This window comes from Cryptotermes secundus, unplaced genomic scaffold (genome assembly GCF_002891405.2).
Source record: "Cryptotermes secundus unplaced genomic scaffold, Csec_1.0 scaffold93, whole genome shotgun sequence".
In the NCBI taxonomy this organism is placed as follows: domain Eukaryota; kingdom Metazoa; phylum Arthropoda; class Insecta; order Blattodea; family Kalotermitidae; genus Cryptotermes; species Cryptotermes secundus.
This window is the reverse complement of record NW_019736393.1, coordinates 293657-305613: the sequence shown is the minus strand read 5'-3', so window position 1 is coordinate 305613 and position 11957 is coordinate 293657.

Below are 11957 nucleotides of genomic sequence, written 5' to 3'. Positions count from 1 at the left end.
GGAAAGCAAATGTATTCTTACAGACTTGATGTCTGAGCCATTTTAGACTACTTGTACTGATCATGCCGAAGTATTCAGAATGGAAGAATAGTTTTTCAAAACTACTTCTAGTTTCTATTATTAATATTTCCACTTTTTCTGTAATTCCTTTGCCCACCAACCAAAAAAATTTCAAGGTGGGGGCAGATGTCTGGTTTGCCCCCACCCCTCCCCTCTGCCCATGTTCACAAGGTAGTCTGTGAAGAAAACTGGTATACTGTGATGGCTCTCTTTACAGTTTCTTTGTATCAAAACATTAGCGACACGTTCTTGGGTCACTGCCAATTTGCAGTGGACATGTCCATCTCCCATTCAAAGGAGTGTGTGGAGTATGTATGTAGCATGTAATGAAAATATTTTCAATAAAGCATGATAATTGTAAAAGATTTCCTTGGAATGTAAACATACAATCTAAAATATGTGGCATGTGTGATCAGCCAAGATACATCAAAATCTGGAAATTCCCCCTTTTTTTAACCAAATACAACTAATTTAAAGGCAAAATTCAGTTTCTAGAAATGTCCAAACAGAAGTGTCAGTTCTGATCATAAAGGTTTATGTGCCAAGTGTCTATCGTCTATTGCTACAGGCTTGGATATAAGACAGCTTATAAGTCAGCCCCATGTTGCTTTTTCTTGAGAACTGGTAGTTAATCTGGTTTTCAGGTTCTCTGAGTGATGCAGAATGTGAGGGTTCATTTCAGTGTTCATGACAGCCTGCCACTGGACACTGCCTGAGCCAGCTCAGTCCAGTTCACATCCTATTTCTGTAAGATCAGTTTTAATACGGTGTATTGAGAATATTACCTCAAAATTCCAGGAGGCTATGTTCTCTTAACCATCATACACTGAAAAAACAGAACAGAAATGGTTTACTCAAAAAGATTGTCATGAAATTGCATGTCATGACATGTCTATTTAAGATCTAAAAGTTTGTGACCGTGGTATATTATTACAATTATTGTTTTTTGGAGGCATTATCCAGTGTCCTATTTTTTTTTTATTTAAAACAGTGTTTATGAGGCTGGATTCTGTCTCTGTCCTTGGGTAACAGCCTACTCAGTTTAGCCCAATTGATAGAGGGCTAGGAAGCAGCTCTATCAATTGGCCCCAACTAAGCAGGCTGGTTACTTGAGGACAGAGACAGAATCCAGTCTCTGAAACATAGGTTTAAATAAAAAAAAAAGGATATGTTCAAAAACAATTTTATGACAACTCTAGCTAAATTTTGTCCATACATGCCTCAGCAGCTGAAATATATGCTCTTTGAATTCTGGCAACTTTCCTATATATTTCCATAAAAGAAAGTTGTGGGGTGTTGAATTTGGTGATGTCAGAGGTGATGTGACTGAACCTGCCTCAGTGGTTTATGACCATGTGGCCAGTAGTTTTTGTCTTTATTTTTTCGCTTAGTATCAGACTATCAGTGAATCAACAATAAAGCTAACTTCACGCAGGGCCATATAAATATGCTGGTGAAGAAGCACTGTCTTGAAACTACAAAGAAGAAAAAAAATTATGAATGGCTGAATATTTACACTACTTCCTTGTGACTTTACATGGCTTTTGATGTTTTAAACAGGCTAATAAAGAAATGTATTGTGTGGCTTTCATGGCAGCAGCTGGTGTTTCTCTTTTTGTGCAGTGAATTCAGTTGTGTTAATTTACGAAACTGTAATGAAATTCTGCAGAAGTGTCAAAGTGTAATGTTCCCAAATATATGAAATGAGAAACTTGGAACATGTTCTGCAAGGAAGAACAAATGTGAATATATGGTAATATCCAGAACTTAAATACAGAATGAGGGTTGAAGAAAGGTTGAGTCTGAGTGTTTACTTAAAATTTTAATCTACCTCCAAATATTTCCATACCAAACAAATCTGATACAGAATGAAATTCAAATTTTCACGGGGAAGCATTAACTTATGAACCCTTAAATGCATACAACATATGTACCATCCTGTATGAATAAAAGATAAAACTAGCTTCAAAATATTTTCATAATGTGTTTCTAAATATGAGGTGTGGCGAAAATGGGCGAGGGCTGGATATACTTGTATGTTCAATAAAGACGGCAGTAAGATACATAACCTAATTTTGGAAGTTACCACTATAGTTAATCTAGCATATTCCCTATATCAATTGAGTGTACAAAGTGGCTACAATAGTTACTCTGAGGTGTTACATAAAAGGCTAGGCCACGAAACTTCTTTCAAGGAAAATAAAACTTCTGTCATTTTCGCAGTGATACCATCAACATTTCATGTCACGAGTGGAAAGTATTCTTTAGTGACGTAATTCGGTTTTCACAAGGATGATTCCGTGATGAACGTTTCTCGTTTTGATCAATTTCTCACCCATTCCTCTTTTCCCCAGCACCACAGAACTGGTCAATTAAATATTAAGCACCGAAAGTAAACACACAACCCATCTATGTGCTTATTCCTCCACTGCGCCAGCAAAATAAACTGAATAACGCAAACCGTCGTTCATTTTTGCGGTAAATTTGGCTTGGGTCAGATTTCATTGCCGAATATTTGTAACTTATAAGCAATGAGTGTTCTCGTGTTGAAGTTGGTATACAGGTTTATTCCCGCGTTCAGTGAGTGTTTAGAATGGTGTTAGTGAAATTGTGACAGGTATTGAAATATAAGTGGGTTGCCCTAGGTATGTAAAACTAATTTTTAGAGTCTTCTGCGTATTTTTAGCCTTTCTCCAGTGTTTGTATGGTTAGGTTTTAAGTAAATGAGCTGAAGACATGTTAACACATTAATCTCCAAAATCCCTCTTTTCTCTTGCGATGAATTAGCACTATAATCGAATAGTTTAATGGGGACGCATATTTCGGCATTTAATGACCACATCTATTAATAATTACGCAGTATTTTCACGCATGATATACCGAATTCTTAGCATTTACAATGACAACTATAAAACATTAACTCTGATGTAACCACGAGAAGTGACTGTGATCTGTTTATGATCACTTGATCTAATCAGTGGGATGGAAACATCGTCGTTTAAACAAACCTGATGAGAGAGACCATCAGCATTATATCTTAGCATAGGAAGAAAAGCAGGCATATGCGATTTCTCTACTGTCTGTGTCTCACAACTTACATACTAGCGAACCAGTTTTGAGCACGCTTGAAACGAGCTTTATGCCATTTGAAGTAACTCCAACATTTTTCTAGTCAGTAATAGCATCTTGGCGGACGCACTAATTCGTTAGGAATTGTTAAGTCAGCTATTAATTAGTAGGTTTACTATGGCTCTCATGTTTACAACATTGCTATAGTTACTATTATTTACCAGGATTGATATGGTTAGTGTTAGTTACAATTATTATTATTATTATTATTATAGTTATAGTTACATGATTACTACCAATAAGTGCATAATTTAATTGTATGGAAGAAGGTTTTGCGAGGTACATTCAGAACTTTTGTGTTAACCCAAATCCAGAACTATGAACACATTACAGCCCCGAATAGTATGTATCTATCTCAGGCCAATCACTGGATGTCTGCAGACTGAATTTACCGGTTTCGCATGAATCTGCTCTTGGTTTCCTAAATATTATAAATCATGTGCCATATTCTACCATACCAATTAACCCTGAACTTGAATTTTAAAAACTAGTTTTTAGGAAATCCAACCAGTTACAGAAACAAGAAACTAAATAGACTTGAAAGGATTCTAACGATGGTGTATACTGTACTTCTTCTGGCTTATTTTGGACTTCATCCATCGTCTGGTATGTAAAAGACAAAAGACTACGACGTTTCGGAGACCGGATCTGTCTCCGTCTTCAGGTGGGTAGGGAAGGATAAAACCTACTCAGAAGAAGAAACTAAATATCAGTAATAATATAAATGTCTTATGTATGTATTGAAATTCTTACTTAATTTATGTATACACTACAATCGATTCGAAAATTTTGAAAATTATTTTCTTACATTTGTGGTGTACATCATGAAAAGAAACAAGAGAATTCAATACCAGCAGTTCGGCGTAAACTATGCAACCAGCATTTCGTCGGTGGCGGTTGTGTTGCCTTACAATTCTGGCGCCGAGAAAGTACGTGTATTATGCCCACACAAAGTGGAGGCCATCTGAAACGTGTATAGTTACTACTTTTCAAGCACTGCAGTTCCTTTACTTGGTGTGGGTATAATTTTACCGGAAATGAGAATTTAGGTCGGAGTATATTACGACTGTGCAGGCAGAATTAACGAACCTGACTTAGTAGATGCATATGACCAAGTAAGCCTCTTGCCAGGCCTTTGGGGGTCACACGGATGAGGTCACCACGAGGTCACCTGACACGGAGGTGATAGCTTCGGGTGTTGCTTGGTGATCTCATCACGTTAAAAAAAAAAGAATGGTGTCTCTTCCAGACGTTGCGTCCATTGCCTTTTACCTTGATAACTACAACTCCCTTTATCTTCTGAGATTGCTGGCTAATGTATAGAGATTGCGCATAGATTTAGGAATTTTTCTTTGTTTAATATGCCTGTGAGTACAATTTAACAGGGAACACTAGTTCTTCGCCGAGAGTTATGATGAGACCAAATTTTCGTATCCATGACAATCTATTGTTGTGTTCCTTTTTGCGAATTCCCTTCCCAGAAGCCCGAAACTTCTGTCTCTCTGCATTCACTTGTACACCAAACTCCTTATTAGAGTCCAATGGAGATTCTTTGTTTTCCTTTATGGTGTATATATATTTATCCAATAAAAGAAAATAATCAACATAGAACAGAGGCTTATTTGTCCTATTTAATTCCAGTTCATCATAATCTTCTTTGTCCTCCTTAATAGCGCGTTCTAAACTAAGTTATAACGTTAACATACCTTCGTTATGATTGTCTATCTCAATATACCCATGTCCTCATTTATATGAATACCTGGAAAGTCCCAAGAGTTTCGCAAAATGAATTTATGCGTCCACGTTGTTGGGAGGCGGAGGAACGCGTATGGCTAAGCTGTATTGATACTGATTTCTTTTGTTTCTCTTATCCAGATGAATGCTGGGTAGTATCTAACATATATCGCATTCGCTGACTCCGTATACCTCATTACTCGTGTTTCTGTTTGCTGTCACTGTCATGTGCGTAAGACTAGCTGATGTTCGCGTTATTTTAAGGAATGTTACGACTGTGTGTCGTCTTGTGAGGATTTCACGTGAGAATAGACGGTCGAAATGTTTTGGGGTTAGGAAAAGAAGAAGATTTTTAGGCATCACACCCTGGCAAAACACCCCATAGTCAGTCTGTTGAGGTACTCTTTTGTCTTAGAAACTGAATTTTATATGCGAACAAGAAGACGTGTAAAAAGCGCTGTTTTTCTTGAGTGAAGTTTTTATTGCCTTTAACTCAGTCTTTCATTTATCTTTCATGTACCAAAGAAGTAAAGTCCCATTTCCGGGGTTCAGTTCCAGGCTGCGGAATTAATGAAGATTAATAATCATGCCATGTAGATATATGGGTGAGTGAAATGTAGCGCCATCATTCTTGACCTCGGCACTAGATGGAATTTAGTTGTCAGCTTCACGCCCCGGCCGCTTTACTTTCGGAGAAAAAGCCCCCGGTACGCATTGGTGGACACCAGAGCCGGTCTAAACGCTGTGGAGTAGAGAGGAATCGCCTGTCACTGCCTGGAATCGAATTCCGGTCGTCCCCTCTGTAGTCAGTCACTATACCGACTGAGCTATCCCGGTTGCATTATGGTTTGAATAAAAGAATCAGAAATTAAATTAAGATACAAATAGCGAATGTACGAAGTCTGAAAATGCCTTTTCACTGCTTAAATTATCAAGTGTGTTTCCACGTCTTAAAGTTCACACTGGCTCCAGATCGAAATTAATATATTTATGGATTTCAAATATTTAGGTACCGTACCGGAATGGCCTCCAAAAGCACCGTCCGAAAAAAAAAATAAGGGGGGGCATAGGCAAAGCCATAATATGCACCACTAGCTCTCGTTCTCTCTATGGCTCTACAGCCCTTTGGACCTCTGCCGTTTTTCACTTTCTTAATCCTATACACAGTCGGTAGGACTCCTTGGACGGGGGATCAGCCCGTCGCAAGACCACTACCTACACACAGGACAACACAAACACAGAATAAACGCACACAGATATCCATGTTTCGAGTGGGGTTCGAATCCATGACCTCAGTGTTCTAGAGGGCGAAGACGGTTCATGCCTAAGGTGCACACCGGCATGCGTCAAGACATGTAACAGTCAGCGTCATGACTCAGACCGATGTGCGGCGGTTTTTATAATCTCATTCGTTTCAAATGTGCTCCTTTCTTTGAGTCATGTCGCAGACACAGTGTCTTGACTGTTATATGTCTTGACGCATGCCGGTGTGCTGCCTACCTTAGACCGCGCGGCCACTGTGATCGGCATGCTTTAAGAGGCTATTTATCATTTCGAAAATTGGGCTACAACAGAGAGAAAATTTTATTTTCAGTTGTGTTAGTAAGAGAATAGGTATGGAATTTCGTGGTGTGATAACATTGTCGAAAGTTTTTTCGTTCGTAAGCAACACTTCTGCAAGTAACTTATTGTGCTTTTTCTGCGTATAGTTTGCTTTTCGTTTCGTAAGTCGCCCCTGAGTCTCGTGCACAGACAGTATTCCTGGCAGTATGAAGCAGTCATCTGGGTTTTAGTGCAGACGTGAAGATATTTGGGAGTGTTCCCGCCTGTGGGACGGCTATCATATTTATGTGGCCCACGCACAGCGTGATGGGTTCTCCCAGACAGCATAGAGCAGTTTGTCGAGTCTCGTGTGTCCACGTTGCAGCGAGATTACGTTTTACGTCACATCCTATTTTCTATACAATAGTTCTACGGTTGACGCCCATCAACCCCGATTTCACACACTTCATTATAATTACGCTTTAATTTTATTTATTTATTTACGTAGCGCATTCGGTATAGCGACGACATACGTGCTGGACGGCCGGGGTTCAATTTCCGACAGCAGCAAAAGATTTTTCTCTGTTGCATAGCTTCCATGCCGGCTCTGGGACACATCCTATTATCTATTCAATAGTTCTATGGTTGACGCCCATCAACCCCGATTTCACACACTTCATTATAATTACGCTTTAATTTTATTTATTTATTTACGTAGCGCATTCGGTATAGCGACGACATACGTGCTGGACGGCCGGGGTTCAATTTCCGACAGCAGCAAAAGATTTTTCTCTGTTGCATAGCTTCCATACCGGCTCTGGGACACACCCAGCTTGTTATGGAATGGGTATTGGGGTCTCTTCTCTGGGGTAAGGCTTTACCACCCACTTCCATCTACTCCCGATCAAGAATGGTGGAGCTACACCTTCACTCCCCACTACGTCTTCATGGTATGATAATTAATGGAGCACAGGGAAAACTTTTCCTTTACCTTCTTCACTATTCATTCATCAGTGGTTTTACAGCCCTTTGTAGGGCCTTGGCATCTTCTTCAGTTTCATAATCTTTTTTACACAGACGATACGATTCCTTGGACCAGGGATCACCCCCATCACAAGGCCGCTACTTACACACAGGGCAACACAAATACAGAATAAATGCACACAGACATCCATGCCTTTAGTGCAATTCGAACCCACGATCACAGCGCTCGAGAGAGCTTTAGACCGCACGGCCACTGTGATCGTCCCTTCTTCATTATATCGACTATAAATCTCAAACCATTTTTTATATTTTAACTATTATTTCACAGTACCTTCTATTTCGTAACACTTTCGATATATTGAAAAATTAGATATCGATCAAACACGAGGTAATGTCAATAAGTCGATAAGCGGAACTCGTTGAAACCGAAACACGAAGTGGATTAATAAAATGACGGACGCGATGTGATTATTTTCTTTGTACGGCGGACGTGAATCTGTAAACGCTGTTGAATTTATGCAAACAAGTTGCATCTTCTAAAATAGTTTCTAATTTATCCCTCTATTTACGCCTATGTCTCTCAAGTGGTCTTGGTGCGCCGTTTGAATCTCGGTCAGTGATACCGGCTACCATTACTGGAATTCTTGGTTTTCTGTTCAGTTCCTTCACTCGAATGCAGGCATAGAACCTTAAATATGTCACGAGGGCTTTCTTGCAGATCCTTCCAATTCACTGTACACTATCATCCAGTCATTCGCCGTTATGTACAAATACAAATAATATATATTATGTTTTTGGACATCATCCGTCGTCACAAACTTCTAGATCTTACCGACATTATGTTACTGACGGCATCGATAAATAAACTACTAATAAACAAATTGTTTGCTCACTCCGGAATTTCCAACTAAAATTTTGTATGGGTTTCTCATCTCGCATATGCGTGCTGCGTGTCCTATCCATGTCATAATAACTGGTATGGTCATCGTAATAACATGTAGTGAAAAGTGCAAATGATGAAGCTTCTCATTAGGTATTTTCCCAAAAATTACTTCCTATCTCTTAAACTGATTTTCAGACACTAACACAAAATCTCTTAAGTCCGTCTACAGAGGAAAGTACGCCTTACTTTGTTTAGACACCCTTGCGGAAGAAAAGTCGCTGTGTGAAGGTAAAGCTATTCCTGTAACAGGCCTTGGAGGCCCAAAGGGTTGTGGACGTCGAAGCTCACACGTTTTCTAGACAGTCCGCTCACAGATGGCGATGGGGTTGTCAGCCTTACGCTCCGGCCGCCCTTTACCCCCAAGAATATTCCTGGCACTCATTTCTGCTAGAGGCTGAGTCGACCCCAGTGCCATATGTGGCTGAAATGAATAAGTCAATTGGAAATTCCAATGACTTCATCGGAAATCGAAGCCGCGACCTTCCGTCTTGTCGCATAGTGTCTCAGTCGCGTACCCCAAGTCCTGTATAAGCATATTTAAATTTCTTACGATTATGTGGCGATGTAAGTCGCTAAATGGCGAAGACTTTTTATTACTGAATAGAGCGTAAGAATAAACTTATGCAAACTGTCAGTAGTTGATGTGCGCGATGGAAATGACTCTGTGGCTTTAGTCCGCAAGTGAACTATACCGACAGAGCGACCTCCGCTTGTCGACGAAGTTAGTGCCAACTTTTGCGGGTAGAGGGTGTCGCGTGTTCAGCGTAACGAATCCCCACGGCCGTTAATCTCGGCTTTCTAGGCCGGAACCGCTACTTTTCCCATTCAAGTAGCTCCTCAATTATCCTCACGAGGCTTAGTGGACCCTGCTCCAGACCCACTACTTCTCAGAAAATCTGGTAGCGCTGGGAATCGATCCCGGGACCTCTGGATCTGTTACCAGGAACTCTGACCACTAGACTACAGAGGCGGTCAAATAACAACAACCCTTCCAATAGTGCTTCTGATATGAACAAAATTCCTTCAGTGGATCCACGTTGTCGAACACATTACTGTTGAAAGTTCATCCTAAGATGTCAGGTGTTCTTTTTATGTAAAAAAATTGAGAAACAGCTCACGGGCGTAAGGAATACACAGTCCTTGAATTCTAAGAAAAGCTCTATGCATTGCTGACGAAGGAAAAGCACACAGCAGCAGTTAAAATCCATTTTGAAAGTAAATAGATACGAATTAGTGTAAGCAAATCTTAAACTACACTTGAAGACAAGGTCCTCCGCTATGATGCGCAGTAGACAATACAGTCGGTTTCTGAAGCTTGATTCACAACCGTGCGAGAAAGTGAAGTCTTTCCGGCTGATTTAGAATTACGTTTGCTGGGAGTCACAAGTTCCAAACGATACTGTTCTTCTATTATACGCATCTATCATTTTTATTTGACTTGATATTGTTAACGTCTTCATCAGAGCAATTCGGAACATTGAGACTGCAGACTGGAACGCATGTGAGAACTGCGTGCCCTCCCGTACGGTACGCAGGGTTCCAGTCTAGTTTAGGTTTTGTGTATCTTAGAACAGGGTACTCAGGGGAGTATTTGGACCTTAGAGGGAAGACGTAACATAACATAATGCCGAACCTCATAATTTTACTCTCCACCAAATTATGTAGGATAAAAAAAAAAACAAGTATGATGCGATGGACGGAGAATGTAGCAGGAATGAGTAACAGAAAGATAAAATTTTCCCTGTGCTTAACTAATTAAGCACTACGCCATGAAGGTGTATGAGGAGTGGCTGTATAGATCCATATTTTCTTGACCTTGGCACTATTTGGAGGTGAGTAGTCAGCTTCACGCCCCGGTCACTTTAATCCCGGGGAAAAAAAAAACCCGATGCCCATTGCGTAGGAGGTTGGATGGACTCCAGAGCCGGTCTGGACTACACGGAGAAGAGAAAATTCTTGACCCTACCGGAACTTGAACTCCGACCTCTCGATCGTCCAGCCCGTAGCCAGTCGCTATACCGAATGAGATATCCCGGCTCCTCGACGCTGTCAGTATTGAGACTATATAGCGCTCAATGGCAGGGTGACAGAAGAATTGGAAAGGTTTTGAAAGAAAACTGTCTTGGTATGGGACATGACATGACATCTCTATGAAGTAGTTGCTAACAGTGTTTTACAGCGTTTAACAAAGAATTGTTACATGCATATATAGGATTTGAGGTTCTCACAGACGAGTTCTATCTTCTGGGAAATAGCGCCGTGTAGTACGTTGAACGCCAGCCGGTGTTTTGGGAGAACGTTTGGTCCCCATGTTCGGGATTCAGGAGTAAGCCAAGCAAGAATCCAGCATGAAAGAGACGACAGTCCACCAATTCTTAAGATCGAGATGATAAGGTCCTCCTAAACGTCGGTTGACTTTCAACTATCTCTCTATGGCTCTACAGCCCTTTGTTGGGCCTTGGCCGCTTTTCAGTTTCTTAATCCTATACGCAGTCGTTAGAACTCTTTGGACGGGAGATCAGCTTAATTACTTGTACTCTTGTCCAAGTATAATTAGAATGATCAAGTCAAGGAGGATGCGATAGGCAGAGTATGTAGCACAAATGGGGGAGAAGAGGAATGCATATAGGATATTAGTGGGAAAGCCAGAAGGAAAGAGGCCACTAGGAAGACCAAGGCGTAGGTGGGTGGACAATGTTAAAATGAATCTTAGAGAGATAGGATGGGATGGTAGGGATTGGATTGATCTGTCTCAGGATAGGAACCAGTGGAGGGCTCTTGTGAACACGGTAATGAATCATCTGGTTCTGTAAAATGCTGGGGAATTCTTGGGTAGCTGCACAATTGACGACTTTTCAAGAAGGGCTCAGTTCCATGCGTGATGGTGATATTTTCGCCCAATAACTTATGTGTAGCATTCAGCTCTACTCTAATTTCTAATGGCCTATTCTAAAGCAAAATTAAAAAGCAATGTCATCTCCTTGTTCTAGGCCTTTAGCAAATGTTTTTACCTATACTGACTTCACGAATTTATAATTCAGGATGAGACTAATTGCACTTCGTACACATGCATAATACAGCCTTGTAGCTGCCACACTGCCGTTGCTCCTTTGTTAGAACACTACATATTCCATGTTTTCTTGTATTTACGACGTTTATATATAAAGTAAAAAGTAAAGCTATCCCTGTAACAGGCCTTGGAGGCCCATAAGGTTGTGAGACGTCGAGGCTCCCACATTTTCTAGACAGTAGGCTCACAGATGGTGGTGAGGTTGTCAGCCTTACGCGCCGGCCGCCCTTTGCCCCAAAGAATATTCCAAGAATATTCCTGGTACTTATTTCTGTCAGAGACTGAGTCGACCCCAGGGCCATAGTGCAGCTGGAAGGATTAGATCAATTGAAAAAAAAAATCCAATGACCTCATCGGGACTTGAACCAGCGACCTTCCGGCTTATAGCATAGTGCCTCAACCAGCTACACTCCGCGTGCCCCCTAAGACGTGTATATATATTTATATATATTTGATAATTCGTGTACACTGCTACACCATATTCAATATTTAGTG